Source organism: Ctenopharyngodon idella, chromosome 11 (genome assembly GCF_019924925.1).
Source record: "Ctenopharyngodon idella isolate HZGC_01 chromosome 11, HZGC01, whole genome shotgun sequence".
Lineage (NCBI taxonomy): Eukaryota > Metazoa > Chordata > Actinopteri > Cypriniformes > Xenocyprididae > Ctenopharyngodon > Ctenopharyngodon idella.
In genome coordinates this window covers 18,978,735-18,995,668 of record NC_067230.1, presented here as the reverse complement: position 1 = coordinate 18,995,668, position 16,934 = coordinate 18,978,735, and the positions used below count along the sequence as shown (strand labels likewise).

The following is a 16,934-nucleotide window of genomic DNA, read 5'->3' as shown; positions in this document are numbered from 1 at the left end:
CACACGTGCATGACTGCAACAGAGAGCATTTTTATAGAAATTAAAATCAAATAAAATCTTCAAAACTGGCATAAATCTGAAAAATTTCCATACATAAATGAAGGACTAATACTAGAGCACAAAGACAACACGGAACAAGCATGTTCACAAACTATATCATAAAATTGAGAGAAGTTGAAGCATCAAGAAAAATGAAGTGAAAATGAAATGAGTCCCTATTAACCTCTATTAGATATATGTGGTCATTGCATTTTCTTTCTTTAACTATAATTCCTAAAGTTTTTCCACAAACCTGTAGATGGTATTATTCTATCCCTAACACATAGAGCAATGTCCAAATACAATTTAGATTTAATTAAGTTCATCATTAAAGTGATTTTTTCATTAAAAATCAATTTTTCATAAGCCAATTTATGGCATGGTTAAGAAACTGTGCAGTAAATAGGTAAAACAAATACAAAATATCCACAAAAACACTGCATAAATGCATAGTTGAGAAGTAAATTTAAAAAAATTATATATAGTTTATCATATAAAAAAATTTATATTTCCTTATGCAATTGCTCTGTAAAAGTTTGGGGTCAATCTGACCCCAAGGGACTAAATCCAATTAAGGGACCATTAAGGGTTAAAAGTGTAAAAAAACACAATGGAGATATAATTAATTTTGAACTTTTATTAAGTGGTAACAATGAGATTATGTGGATTTTTATAATCAATTAACACTGCTTTTGTCATTTTTTACAAGATAGACAAAATTTGTCACCAAAAAGTCATTCGGTTTAACCAAAATTTCGGTTTTACCAAATGACGATATTTTCAAACAATGCTAACAGGCTGATATCTAGCTAGCTAGCAAAAGGACAATCAAACATCTTATATTTAATATAAAAAAAAATTTTTATAAAGTTTTTAAAATATTACAACATTTTCCATGTTTTATAGCGGTTGTACCGAATGACCTGATGTTTCGGGACATGCGTATGAACAAGTGAAAACATGAAGTTTTCAAATAGTTAAGAGAGAGTTAGTTACTTTACTTCATGACCATGTGGCCCTTTGCAGGTGTCTAAATGATGTCACATCCTGTCACATGATATTGACCACATGACTTGATCCAAAATGGTCCCTTTATATTGGTTACTCCGAATGACATGAATGAAATTCATTTTTCCGGACATTCTTTCTCATAACAAAAATGAGTTAAATAGTAATTCTATTTTTTTTTTTTTACTTTAATTTCCTTGTCAAGTTTTCTGGGTGAAAACGCTGTTGGATGTGCATGTATCTGTGTTTGCTCGTTGCATACTTGCGTGTTTGTGGGTGAAGAGTTTGTAGCGCTCTCATTCATCTCTTTTGACACGTAAGAGATCTGTCAGCATATTCTCTGTGATGTTGACATGTTTCTCCTTATTGATCTGCAGAAAAGCATCTTCCAGTACCTGCTTTCAAACCCCTCCATTCATACATTATTACCGTATTATGTCTGTGCAGCCAAAAGGAAGAAAAAAGCGAATTAGTATTCATAATGCAAAGAAAGAAATGAAGAACACTTTTAAAACTGCAAGACTTTAGTTTCTGAATTATGCCCTTTTTAAATGTGTTCAGAAGTTCAGTGATTATTATGCTGTATTTGAAGTATTTAGTTCATTTTTAATATCCTGTACCAAGATTAAATGGATCACACTCATGTTCATCTACTTTTGAGTGTGTGTGTTCTTGATGTATCGGACTAAAACAGTATTTTACCTAACACGTGGCTTCACAGGTGCCTAAACACAATATCAAAGCCTATCAAGCATCTTTAAGGATAAAGTGTGATATTTTAAAATACCTTCTCTCCTCCCAGTTAAAAAAGTGAAGAGTAACTCAGGCTCTTTCAAATTCAAAACATAATTTCCCCAAACACTCGAAGTGCTTAACCAATCACAATCAGACCAATCAGAGCACATTGTGCTTTTCAGAAGGAGGGGCTTCATAGAGACAGGAACTAAACAGAGGGTCACTGACAGACTGGGAAGAGAGGAGCTGAACAATGAGAAAAATAATCAACATTCAAGCATGAAAACCTGTTCTAGTAGAGCCCAAAAACAACATCAAGACTTTGTAAATGGGCATAATAGGTCTTTTTGTGACCTGTGATAGCAGTGCTGATATTTTAAGAATTCAAAAAGCTATGCAACCGTCTACACATGAATTAGATCATATTTGACAGATGCTTTGAGTCTAAAACCTGCAGCTGGTCGTGACCCACTAATATCTGTAGCCTATAAGGTTTATTTTCTTGCTTCAATAGAATCAGAAATGCAGTGATAATCTTAATCTGGCGTTCAGGGAGTGTATAATCTCTATTCATCCATCCTGACCCCCCTAAACGCAGCTATACCTTCGCATCTATCTTACATTAGCCACTGATTACTATCCTCATAAGCTCTCACACAGAGACACAACAGCAGATGCAGATTCTGTGCGCCGAGAGACGCTGCAAAAGGGTTAAAAGAACGTTCCGGTTCAAAACAAATTAAGCTTTATAATGTAGCGCATCTGCAGCCGCTAGTCCATTAAAACTGATGATCATTTGGTCTCTGTTTGTAAAAAACGAACTAAAGTCGTGTTTGCAGTAATTCACTCACCGCAGAAGTCTATGCATGCAGGATATGGTAGTGTGCAACTCATATTAATTCTTCATTTGTGCTACATAAAGGCTATTTAGTATTGGCTATGACTCGAAGACAAATGCTTGACTAAGACACTCTTCTCCGCTCCTCAAATACATAAAACATTAGACTTTATATATATATATATATATATATATATATATATATATATATATATATATATATATATAGTGAACCAGCTATTTACTTACCCTTGCATTGCAAACAAGCAGCGACGTTCCAAACTGCGTGCGACACCGCATTCAAAATGGAGGCGGGGCGGAGTTATGCGGTTTGACTGACAGATCCAATGGAGTTACGATGTTTAGTCACAAGCTCTTTTTAATTCTTTTCATTGGTTAGATATTTGCAAAAGCCATAAAAGGTGACCAACAGTAATGATTTATGGGGGGAAAAATGACAAAAAATATAAATCGTTTCTTCAAGCAAAGCAACAACAATGACAACACTGTGTTCGGTGAAGGCCAGAATCTGAGCGCCATATGAACAATGAGGTACAGAAATAGGTCAAAGCACCAGGGGGTTTACTTTCTTTTAAGAGGGGTTTACACAGGGGTCGTATCTGCATATAGGCCTGAACCACAGAAGAATAATCTGGCAGTGGATTAAATAAGGTTATGGCAATACTATAGCTGTCTGCATTAAAAAACGAGAGACATTTCACAAATATGCATTATGCTGTCAGGAGGTTGATTATGGTTTTTATGCTTTTTTTATGGCAGTCAGTCGTATTAAACACCCAACAATTTCTCTCCTGTGTGAATTTATGAGTCTTTAGAGAGATTCAGAGAAAAATAAAACATTAGGAAATGGTGAATAATGCATCTGAAATCCACAAAACATCATTACTATGTAAATGAGAAGCTATGAACAAACTACAAAGCAGAGAGGCTGATGGGAAATGCAGAAAATCTTTTGGTGCAGGTATTTGCATATGCTGGTAATAGATTATTGTTGTTGATAAATGAATCAGTACTAAAGGAAAGTGATCACAGCTCAACGCTTCTTTTAAAACTAATGTTACAATATATTTCATTACTCATAAACAGTGTTGGGGGTAGCGCATTACAAGGAGTCATGCAATCAGATTACTTTTTTCAAGTAACTAGTAAAGTAACGTCTTACTTTTAAAGGTGCAGTGTGTAAATTTTGGCAGCATCTAGCAATGAGGTTGCGAATTGCAGAGAAGCTACGGTGGCCAACACAGGACAAATATGTTGTCGTCTGAGACAGCAGAGACAGCAGTTGCTGCCGCGCTGTTTGAGTTAGAGCTCCGTCGAGTTGATTCCTAATTGCTTGTTTTTTTTTCTTAAAATCTAATTTATAACCTACCATTCTCTCTTTTACGGCGGGGGAACACATCCCCGACACTATTTTATATAAAAAACACTCGGATTGCCTGATAGCGACTACTAGCTGTGAGATATGTGAGCGGGCTAATTCCAAGCCACATATCGTCACTTCTTGTTTGTTGCTGCCGCGCTGTTTGAGTTAGAGCTCCGTCGAGTTGATTCCTAATTGCTTGTTTTTTTTTTTTTTTTTTTCTTAAAATCTAATTTATAACCTACCATTCTCTCTTTTGCGGCGGGGGAACACATCCCCGACACTATTTTATATAAAAAACACTCGGATTGCCTTGATATCGCTAGTTTTATCCGACTTCTCGAACATTCGCTACTAGCTTTAGCCCGTTAGCAATAGCGGCGTGGTCACACTAGCGTTTGTACTCTTCTCACTCACAATATTATTGTTCATCTATACTAATGGCGGGCGTACCGAATGTGTCTCTATCTTTGAGTGCAGGTGAGGACACGTTCGAGCTGCATGCGGTGCAGTTGGAGCTGGAGGCCGTGGAACGACAGATCCGGACCCTTCTGGAGAAACAGGCCGAGCTACGGGAGCGGCGAACAGCGCTGGAAACATCCCGTGCTGACGCTCACCAATCCTCGGTAAGTTTGCAGCGCGATATTAACATTCCTGCTTCCTCTACGCCGTGTACTTCTCTACACAGGGCCCGAGAACCCAGAACGCGTTCATCCCAGCCCTCGTTCACTCCGGCGCCGTCACACCAGGGACCTTGGGTTCTTCAGCAACGGAAGGCGCGAGCCAGGCCTCGGACCAGGACCTCTCCCCCTCCGCCGCCCCCGGTCTTCGAGGTCTCGACGAGGAACCGCTTCTCCCCTCTTCGCGAGGCAGAACGAGACGCCGTGGTCATCGGAGACTCCATCGTCCGTCACGTCCACGCTACCACAACCAAAGGTAAGGTGCGCAGTCACTGTTTTCCTGGTGCTCGTGTCCTCGATGTCTCTGCGCAGGTTCCCGCGATCCTGAATGGCGCTGAGAGCATCGGAGCTGTTGTTCTGCACGTGGGGGTGAACGACACCAGGCTGCGGCAGACGGAGGTGCTGAAGCAGGACTTCAGGAGCCTGATCGAGACGGTACGAGCCACATCGCCCGCGACGAGGATCATCGTGTCCGGACCGCTTCCGACGTACCGACGTGGACATGAAAGGTTCAGTAGATTATTTGCTTTAAATGAATGGTTAATGTCTTGGTGTACTGAACAGAAGCTGCTCTTTATAAATAATTGGAATCTTTTCTGGGAGCGACCTAGGCTCTTCCGTGCTGATGGCCTGCACCCCAGCAAAATCGGAGCTGATCTTCTGTCGGAGAACATCTCCAAGACGCTTCGCACCGTATGACTAGTAAGTCAAACCTCAAATCACAGTCTGTGTTCTACCCACTTAATTGATAGAAATGTGAGTGTAATACAGTCTATAGAAACTGTGTCTATTCCCCGAATAGTGAGGTTCAACTATAAAAATAAAGGATCTAGAAAAAATCTGATCGTGATCAAACCAGAAATTCGCAAAATTACCGAACAAAAACAATTTCTAAAGCTAGGGCTACTAAACATTAGATCGCTGACACCTAAGGCGGTTATTATAAATGAAATGATCACAGATAATAGTCTTGATGTAATTTGCCTTACTGAAACATGGCTTAAACCAAATGATTATTTCGGTCTTAATGAGTCTTGTCCACCTGACTACTGTTATAAAAATAAATGCCGTCCGGTTGGCCGTGGCGGTGGTGTTGCAACAATCTATAGAGAGATTCTTAACGTTACCCAGAAAACAAACTACAGGTTTAACTCATTTGAAATTCTCGTGCTAAACGTTACACTCTCAGATATAAATAAAAAGTCGCTACTATCTCTTGCTTTGGCTACTGTTTATAGACCTCCAGGGCCTTATGTTGATTTCCTAAAAGAGTTTGCAGACTTTCTCTCAGACCTATTGGTCAACGTTGATAAAGCGCTGATTGTTGGAGATTTTAACATTCATGTAGATAATACAAATGATGCGTTAGGGGCTGCGTTTACAGATTTACTAAACTCGTTTGGGGTCAAACAAAACGTCACTGGACCCACTCACTGTCTTAATCATACACTAGATTTAATTATATCACATGGAATCAATCCTACTGATATAGAAATTCTACCGCAAAGTGATGATATCACTGATCATTACCTTGTAACATGCGTACTGCATACTGCGGATATTTGTCAAATTGCGCCACGATATCGACTAGGTAGAACAATTCTTCCGACAACTAAAGATAAATTCACAAATAAACTGCCTGATCTGTCTCACCTGCTCATTGTACCCAAACACACAAATGATCTTGAGAAAATTACTAGCAGTATGTGCACCACTTTCACTAGTACATTAGATACTGTTGCACCGATGAGATTAAAAAAGGTTAGAGAGAAAAATACTGTACCATGGTACAACAGTATTACTCACGCTATCAAAAGAGAAACTCGTAATCTAGAACGCAAATGGAGACAAACTCGTTTAGAGGTCTTTAGAATCGCGTGGAAAGACAGCTCGTCCCGTTATAGAAAGACTCTGAAAGCAGCCAGGGCCGAGCATCTCTGCAAACTCATAGAAAATAACCAAAACAATCCAAGGTTCTTATTTAGTACAGTGGCTAGATTAACAAATAAACAGACATCACCAGAACAAAACATTTCATTACAGTTTAGTAGCGATGACTTTATGAATTTCTTTACTGAAAAAATCGAAAGCATCAGAAATACGGTTGTAAATGTACAACCCTTGACAGAGTTTTATGATTCAGCCTCAATTATCGTCCCTCAAGAACAGTTGCAGTGCTTTACAACTATAGGACAGGAAGAGCTAAATAAACTTATCACAGCGTCTAAACCAACAACATGTTTATTAGATCCAATACCCACTAAACTACTGAAAGAATTGTTACCTGTAGCAGAAGAGCCTCTTCTCAATATTATTAACTCGTCTTTATCTCTAGGTCACGTTCCAAGACCGTTCAAGTTAGCAGTTATTAAGCCTCTCATTAAGAAACCACAATTAGATCCAAATGTATTGGCAAATTACAGACCCATTTCAAATCTTCCATTTATATCGAAAATATTAGAAAAAGTGGTGTCGGTCCAATTGTGCTCCTTCCTGCAAAAAAATGCTATCTATGAAAAATTTCAGTCAGGATTCAGGTCTCATCATAGCACAGAAACTGCGCTCGTTAAAATTACAAATGACTTACTTCTAGCTTCTGACCAAGGCTGTATCTCAATACTAGTGTTACTTGATCTCAGTGCTGCGTTCGACACTAGATCATAAAATACTCCTAGATCGACTACAGAATTACATTGGTATCCAGGGACAGGCATTACGGTGGTTTAGGTCGTATCTATCAGACCGTCACAATTTTGTTTATTTAAACGGGGAAAAATCTAAGATAACAATAGTAAATTATGGAGTGCCTCAAGGATCTGTGTTAGGCCCTCTGCTATTTTCAATATACATGCTGCCACTTGGTAATATTATAAGAAGACATGGAATTAGTTTCCACTGCTATGCCGATGATACTCAATTATATATTTCAACACAACCAGATGAAAACTCTAAATTATCCAATCTGACAGAGTGTGTTAAAGAAGTAAAACATTGGATGACTAGTAATTTTCTTCTATTAAATTCAGATAAGACTGAAGTATTACTTATTGGGTCAAAATCCTGTACACAGAATCTCTCAGACTACAATTTGCATTTAGAAGGATGTACTGTTACTCCATCCTCGACAGTTAAAGACCTGGGTGTTATATTAGACAGCAACTTGTCCTTTGAAAATCATATTTCATATGTTACAAAAACAGCCTTCTTCCACCTCAGAAACATTGCTAAGATACGGAATATGTTATCTGTTTCAGATGCAGAAAAGTTAGTTCATGCTTTCATGACGTCTAGACTAGATTACTGTAATGCATTACTAGCTGGTTGTCCTGCTTCCTCAATAAACAAGCTACAATTGGTACAAAATGCAGCTGCTAGAGTTCTTACCAGGTCAAGAAAATATGATCATATAACACCAATTTTATCATCTCTTCACTGGTTACCTATTAAGTTCCGTATCGATTATAAAGTACTGCTAATGACCTATAAGACTCTAAATGGTTTAGCTCCTGTGTACTTAACCGACCTTTTATCGCCCTACAATCCTTCACGCTCTTTAAGATCACAAAACTCTGGACTTCTGGTTGTACCTAGGATAGCTAAGTCCTCTAAAGGAGGGAGAGCGTTTTCACATTTGGCTCCTAAACTCTGGAATAGCCTTCCTGATAATGTTCGGGGCTCAGACTCGCTCACCCAGTTTAAATCTAGATTAAAGACACATCTCTTCAGCCAAGCATTCACATAATCCATCTCATATCAGATCAATTGCACATGACTATCTTTGCTTAATGTTATGAACAGCAGCTATGCTAATTATTCTCCATTTGCTTTTCTGTTTTACCTCGGGACGCCCGTCCCGAGGTGACTAGAGAGTACATCAGTTTCAGTTTGGATCCAGCCTCTTAAGAAGACCTCAGATGACTAAAACTTTGGAAGAGACGGCGCCAACTCCTGCGATGACTTCAGAAGATGCAACATCTGGATCAACACGCACATTCACATTCTATAAATCCTAATTATTGTTAATATGTAATTCATTTTTCCAGGAGCTCTTTGCTTCTACCTCCAATTACATTGCTAACAGTGATTGTATGTTAATCGCCTAAATTATTACATTATTAGCTAACTGCAGTCTCCAAATTGTAATGTTGATATGCTTTCTCTGTAAAGCTGCTTTGAAACGATATGTATCGTGAAAAGCGCTATACAAATAAATGTGAATTGAAATTGAATAGAATAGCTAGTCAAGCAAACACACTCTGTAGAGCAGTTTGTCCATTTAGGGCTACTGTAGAAACATGGCGACGCAAAATGGCGACTTAATATTTAAGGGGACCCGCGGTGTATAAGATAGAAATGGCTCATTCTAAGGTAATAAAAACATAACGGTTCATCATGTAAGGTCTTTATACACCACTGAAAACATATTATATTGCATTTCTGTCAATAGATGCTCCTAAAATTTACACATTGCACCTTTAAATTTACTCTCCTGTCCTAAAAATGAAAAAAAAGTGAAATGCAAACTCTAAATATTACGCAAACCCACAATAATTAAATGTTAAATAACGCAAATATACTTTATGTATTAAATCTCACTTTATTAACCATTGATGATCCAATTCAACTATACTAATAAGCAAAAATGATGATATATATAGTCATTTTTGCTTATTAGTGTTACTTCAATGATACTTCAATGTCATTCAATGATCACATTGAAGCTATTTATGGGAAAATATCGAACTCTTAGATCAAATTTTAAATATTTGATAAAAAATTTTAAATTTTACATAAGAGCAGTATTTATTTGGGATAAAACTTTGAGCATTTTGATTAGGGGAACAGTATCAAATGTGAACAGATAAACTGACACTGAAAACTAGACAAAAGTTTAAAACAGCAGCGTTTAACTTAATATTTCGCTACACAAAAGAAGATGTGAAATGCTGCACTGGGATTTTTTTTTTCTTTGTCTGAATAAATTGATTCACTAAAATGAATCACACTTTTCAATGCTAAATAAGGGAGAGAGGGCGGTTACTAGTACCTGGAAAGGTTACACTATTTTTAAAATGGTTAAGCTACTAAATGAGGTGGTTAATTTAGTACGTTTAAATAGTTACTTTCCAACACTGATGGGCATAATGAGATTAAGCTCTCAGAAGCAGTGTGCATGTGCTCAACATAAACAACACAGAGAACTGAGACCTATCCGCTTTACAAATACATTCATTTCTCTTACAACAACACACAATAACCAATAGGGAATAGGTCACAAAGTTTGATATGACTAACTAAACAAACTAAGGCCGATGAATAGGCCTTGTCCACAAGACAACAAGCGGCTTTGTGATTCAAGATCTGGATGCTGCTTGTTTCGTTGGCCCCATTTCTGCTTTGACAACAGCTATTATGTCTTAAAGCGAACCCACAAAGCTTTCACAGGCCCATCATCTTCACATATACCAAGGCTGTGAGAGATATCAGCGGAGACAGAGTGGGAAAAGGGAACAAAATCAGCAACATAATCCGGACGAGGATCAAAAGGCTTGGATTGGATTATTTTCTATTGCATCACAGGCCTGAAAGACCTATTAGATCAAAGGCCGAGATTTTTGGGAGGAGAATAATATCTGAATGCATTATTGAAGTGCGGAGACAGGAGTGAGAAGATGAAGACGGATCCGGTGTCATAACGGTCTGGCGGGGGAACGGCGGCGCGGTCCATGGCGGTGAAACCCGATCCCGAGCGGCATTGTGCGGCCACGTTTGTTTGGATTCAAAGCATAGGAGGAACTATAAGACCGATCTGGTAACAGGATCGGCCCATGACTGATAGTAATTACTTGCTGTCTACACGTTTAATAATTGAACGTAATTTCAGATCCAGCACTTTCCAAAGGAAGAGAATGGCATGCTGTCAAACGCTCACGGTACAGGATCTGTGCTGTTCTTAAAGTCACCATGAAATCAAAATCGACATTTTTGTTTGTTTGTTTATTATAAAAGATTTATCCATGCAAATCAACAATTTTTTTTAATTCATGTGCCTTAAGAGATCTTTAATCAAAATAACTTCCCCTCCCTCTCGCAGCGACATCTCTTCTCTGATGACGAGGGCGGGGCAACCTGTCACTCACATGAGATCCACCAATAGCAAACCACAACCATCCAATCAGTTCACATAGACAAAATTAAGCCCCGCCCTACATTTTTTCTCACTCGAGAAGCGTTTCACATCATAATAGGGAAGAAAAGCCTACCACAACTTCCGTTTCTTGCCAACTTTAACACAGCAGGACCATCTAAATCTGCTTAGCCCCAACACCAAATCCTTAAATTAATGTTCGTAAAAGAAACATCGCATATCTGTTCTATAAAAACATTGACAGATGAAATGTAATGAAATAATAACAAAACTGTTTGTAGTTCCCCGTTTCTGACCCAACAGAGCCAAGAAAAGCAAACCAGACATCAGAGGATTGGGTGAGTTATGAGGTCTCAGGGTGATGTCATTTCCTGTTTTTGCACCTTAAGCTTTAAGCAAACTGACAGTAATGAGGAAGAGGACAACACAGGTGTTTAAATATGTAAAAGAATAACTTTCTTAATGTTCCCCGTCTTCTTGAACACGATTCACCAGTGCGCAGGGTTGCCAAGTCCATGGTTTTCTTTCCCTGCAGAATTTGGCTACTTTTAAACTGATTTTTTCCCACTTGTGGGTTTAAAGTTTTACTTGACTGAAATGCTTGTATTTTACAACATCTATACGAGTTTTGTGAGGAAGGGCACTGGTAGGGAGCTCCTTTATGAAAACAGACAGTTTATGTTTACTACTAGGGCCATTCTACAGAATTGGTCCAAACTGCTGTCCCACAACCAAAAAACACATTTAAAAAGCATTTAAATATTCAAATTTGAGGTGTTTACTAAGATCTTTCTATTGAATCCCACAATAATATTTAAAATATCAGTAAGGTTAATATACTGTATATAAAATCATCATTTATTGGGTAGGTTCAACTGGGAGGTGGCTGTCCCGAACCCGAACCCCCAAATTTCAACTTGTCAAAATGATATTGAAATAATTTTTGCATTTTTTTCCAAATCATGAAACTTTATGTAAAAAAACGTGTCCCGCATTTTCATGTCACTACCGAAACAGTGTATGTTTTAGTCCATTGGCTGAGACTGATTTTAACACACTTCTACATTTTTGATCAGGAAATATTCCTGTGTCCCTCCCTCTCATAGCCTCTCTTTCACAGTAGATAGATCCATCATTTTGAGTTAAATGTGTTCAAAAGTCAGAAAATCTGCGTGTAGCTTTAAGGAACATCACTACCAAAACTTTTTTCTGCCATTAAGCAAACTTTTTTGAGTGTTATTCTATAAAATTTAGTTTTTATGTGTGTACAACTGTTCAGAACTGTGCTAGCTAACCATGTGCTGATTAGCATCTTTGAGCTAGGCTTAAAAGTGTCTAAAATCACTACCAAAACAGTCACTTCTGAAACGTGGTGAAGTTTCGGTTGTGACGTCATTGTTTTTTGAGTGTTATTCGATAAAAAATTTTTTTTTTCTGTGTACAACTGTTCAGAACTGTGCTAGCTAACCATGAGCTGATTAGCATATTTGAGCTAGGCTTAAAAGTATCTAAAATCGTCACTACTGAAATAGTCACTTCCGAAACACGTGGTGAAGTTTCGGTTGTGACATCATTGTTATCCGAGTGTTCTTCAATTAAAATTTCATTTTTTTTTCTGTGTACAACTGTTTGGAACTGTGCTAGCTAACCATGAGCTGATTAGCGTCTTTGAGCTAGGCTCAAAAGCATCTAAAATTGTCACTACCGAAACAGTCACGAACGCAACATGTAGTGAAGTTTCACTTGTGACATCGTTTTTTTGAGTGTTATTCGATAACATTTTGTTTTTTTCTGTGTACAACTGTTCAGAACTGTGCTAGCTAACCTTGTGCTGATTAGCATCTTTGAGCTAGGCTCAAAAAGAACTAAAAGTGTCACTTCCGAAACGAGTCACAACTGAAACATGTCATCATTGTTTTGGAAGTGACAAAAGGGAACACATAATCATTTATTTTGGGGAAATAAACAAAATTTTAGTACAGTTATGCAAATCATTAGTATTTTAATATGTTTTAGTATGTGAGTTAAAATTAATGTGATGTGGTCACTACCAACACATTACTGTCACTACCAAAAATGTGCAGTCACTACCGAAACATGGGATGTTTCGGTATATTGAATGATCAACTAAGATGTTATTATAGTGTTTGATACAATGTATATTCAAACTAATGAATCCTTCACTTTGAAATCAGTATGATAAACTTTATGACTTTTACAAAGAAAGATTGGATTCAAAATACAACAAATCTCATAAATTACACTTGAAATATTGTTAAAATTGTAATTGTTATTGATTTACCTGTGAAAACTTTAAAAAAAAAATATATATATATATATATATATATATTTACAAGGAAGATGTAAACAAAATCGTAATAGGTCAATATAACCCTTCTTATTAAATGATTTATTATTGTGTTACGGTAGTGACAAATTTGGAGAGATGAAAAATATTCCAAAACTTTCTGAAAATACAATATGAAAATTAACTGCACAATTACTAGAAATGTGTACCTTGGATATTATACAATTTGCACACATACAAAATTTGTGGAAAAAAACATTTTTTTTCAAGACGTTTCCAACTCTGACTTTGAACCAGTCCTGTAGAATAGCATATATAGTGATTTTCAAGTTGAATTGTGTGGAACGCATACAGTAACTGTAAAATATGTATTTTAGGTATGGAAGTGGCGTATTTTGAGTTTTGATATTTGGGATAGGGCTGATTTTGGGCTACTTTTAAGCAGACCTAGCAACCCTCCAAACTTGTGACAGATAATGCAATCATTTCTCATTTCTACTTTGCCGAGACATTTGACTCCATTTTGGATTGTGGCAGAATCGTCGCACCTCATAATCTGTAAAGAAAATCTGCGGCCGTGCGCGTGATTCAGAGGCAACGAGTCAATTTGAATCACCTTTCATTTGCAAAGTAGATGGTTATCGTGTTATGTGGAATGGTAAACAGTGTCAAGAGTCTTGAAAGGTCACGTCAGAAACATGCTATCGTGTTTTCGAGAAGCATATACATTACCAAGATTGGAGTAAATGATAGCATACCAACTCAACACCATTTTAAACAAGAAAAATGATAGTAATTGTACTTTAAACACTATAAACCCAACGGACAAGAGAACCTGAATTAAATTTGAACAGCCTTTTTTTGGTAGCCGCACATCACATCTCAAGCAGCAATCAGAGGGAGAGCTGGAGCAGGAAGGGAATAAAGTGTATTTTATTAATCAGAGGCTGTTTGTTGTGCATCTCTCACAGGTCCTCCATCATGAGCGCAATCAGGCCGTTCGTCTGCAGGCTAATGTTCTGTTTGTGTTGGTCGCCGTCGAGCAGATGCGGAGGGCCGTCTGGGGCTGTGAGACGCACACAATCGTCAGGCCAGGTGGGAAAACGGAGAGGAAAGCCGATTGTACGCTGGAGGAGTGAGAACATACACACATACTTATAGAGTGACATGAGTAATCAAGCTCAGATTAAATGTGACCCAACTGTACCCCATCATAGTGAATGTATTGAATAACATGAGAGGAGGAAAAAAACGTGTCTTGCATAATATGTATAACTTCTACAGTATGACATTATTGCAGAATATTTTTTTTGTGTGAACTTCTCCGCAGGGATGTGATTCGTAGAGGAAAAATTTTGCTTTAATGCATTTAGTGGTGTTTATTGAATCAGCACAGTGCTGTTTGCTAAATAAAGCATCATTGTTATTATTGCTCATATTTACGGTTAGTGATTCGAACAAACCTCTAACACTATTAAACTTCAGTTTGTGCTGCAAACGTCAAATCTTGTGGATTGTTGCAGCGCATGTGCTGTTACTTTTCTAACCAATCAACTTCACTTGCACTGTAAACCCTAACGCTCAAAATAATTTATTGAGTAGGACAAACTTAAATTAAACAAATTAGTTCAGTCAGATTAACTTTTATGAGTATTTAGCACTTTCTTTTTCTTTCAAGTTCACAGAACTAATATATTTTAAGTAAACTGAACTGTTTCATTGTTTTGAGATTTATGAACTTATTTATTTTAATTTAGACAAACTTAAGTTTAACTGAAACTGGCTGGGATTTCTATTTCCCAGAATGCCTTGCCTATGGCACTCAAAAGGGAGAATAAATGCTAAAATTAAGTGTTATATAATGTTTTTTGTGCAAGATTAATGCTAAGTGGGAAATTTAGAAGTGATTAATGTTTTGTTATGCTAATTTAGAAGCATGCGGCTTGGTTTGCTGCACCATGTTATCGTTAACATGTTAGCAAATTAGCAAGTTAGCATTTTCTGAATTAGCTAGCTATGTTTACTCTAATAAAAATGTTCACATTGAGGTTAGATGAAAATTTTAAGTTAAAGGGTTAGTTCACCCAAAAATGAAAATTCTGTAATTAATTACTCACCCTCATGTCGTTCCACACCTGTAAGACCTTCGGAAAACAAATTAAGATATTTTTGATGAAATCCGATGGCTCAGTGAGGCCTGCATTGCCAGCAAGACAATTAACACTTTCAATGCCCAGAAAGTTACTAAAGACGCATTTAAAACAGTTCATGTGTCTACAGTGGTTCAACCTTAATGTTATGAAGCGATGAGAATACTTTTTGTGTGCCAAAAAAACCCCAAAATAACGACTTTATTCAACAATATCTAGTGATGGGCGATCTCAAAACACTGCTTCATGAAGCTTCGAAGCTTTACAAATCTTTTGTTTCTAATCAGTGGTTCGGAGCGTGTACCAAACTGCCAAAGTCACGTGATTTCAGTAAACGAGTCTTCATTACGTCATAAGTGTTTCGAAAATTTCAACGGTTCACCACTGACTTTGGCAGTTTGATTCACGCTCCGAACCACTGATTCGAAACAAAAGATTCGTAAAGCTTCAAAGCTTCATGAAGCAGTGTTTTGAAATCGCCCATCACTAGATATTTTGTCATTATTTTGATTTTTTGGCACACAAAAAGTATTCTCGTCGCTTCATAACATTGAGGTTGAACCACTGTAGTCACATGACTGTTTTAAATATGTTTTTAGTAGCTTTCTGGGCAACGTGTTAATTATCTTGCTGTCAATGCAGGCCTCACTGAGCCATCGGATTTTACCAAAAATGATCTTAATTTGTGTTCTGGAGATGAACGAAGGTCTTACAGGTGTGGAATGACCTGAGGGTGAGTAGCTGACAGAAAATTTTAAACCCTTTAAATGTATGAATTAGTGTACTCAAACATTTCAAGTGAAGAACAATTAAAATATGTGAGTACAAAATAAAAATCTGCCAGTTCTGCTTACTTAAACTTTGAATTTCTTAACTTATTTGGGTTTACAGTGTGGTAGACCATAAATGGTCAAGAAAGGATGTAACCTGAATCATGTCTCGGGATCTAGAGACTTGATTTGAGCTGCAATCCTCAGAGATCATGGGTTCGATTCCCTGCTATGCATCAACAGATCAAATTTATACCCTGAATGCAATCTAAAAAGCGTCTGCTAAATGCATGAATGTAAATGTAAAAGTAACGCCCTAATAATCACCTAACACCACACTAAAAACACTCCAACAGCCAATAGGAGCTCACTTAATAAAGTTAGACTGTTCTTCTTACAGCAAGTGTCATAATGTGACAGAACATGTTCCTTTTATAATCAAAGCTGTTTAAACTGCTGTTTATATGACTTGAATGAACCCATTCAGTCATCAAAACATTGCGTTGAGAGAAGTTTACTTTGAACTTGAATAATCTATCACGGATTTGATTTCAAACTGCATTGATGATGCAACAATGTTTAACTTTATTCAAATGAGCCAATAGTTGCTCGCACTCAATTCATTAACTCTCATTAAAAATGAATGATTTCTGGTCACTTTAAATCACTGCCAATGTGAACGCTCGCTTAGGTTGTTATTAATGGTGCCCTGTGAAAAATAATTTTTCTAAGTTGTAAAAAATTGGAGATTATTGGAGTATATCTTACAAGAAACCACCATTTCAGTTTCTTATACTTCAAAATTTCATGTAAATTCACACTGCAAAAAGTATATTTGTCTTGTTTTCCAGTACAAATATCTAAGCATTCTTAAATC

At 37.2% G+C, this 16,934-nt stretch overlaps 1 long non-coding RNA gene across 1 annotated transcript; it reads left to right on the top strand.

Annotated features, from left to right (window-relative positions):
* Positions 1-4,001: 4,001 nt before the first annotated feature.
* LOC127522933 (uncharacterized) lies at positions 4,002-8,901 on the top strand. Its single transcript, XR_007932776.1, has 3 exons — positions 4,002-4,627; positions 4,690-5,383; positions 8,548-8,901. It is a non-coding gene; the product is annotated as an uncharacterized LOC127522933 (long non-coding RNA).
* Positions 8,902-16,934: the final 8,033 nt, after the last annotated feature.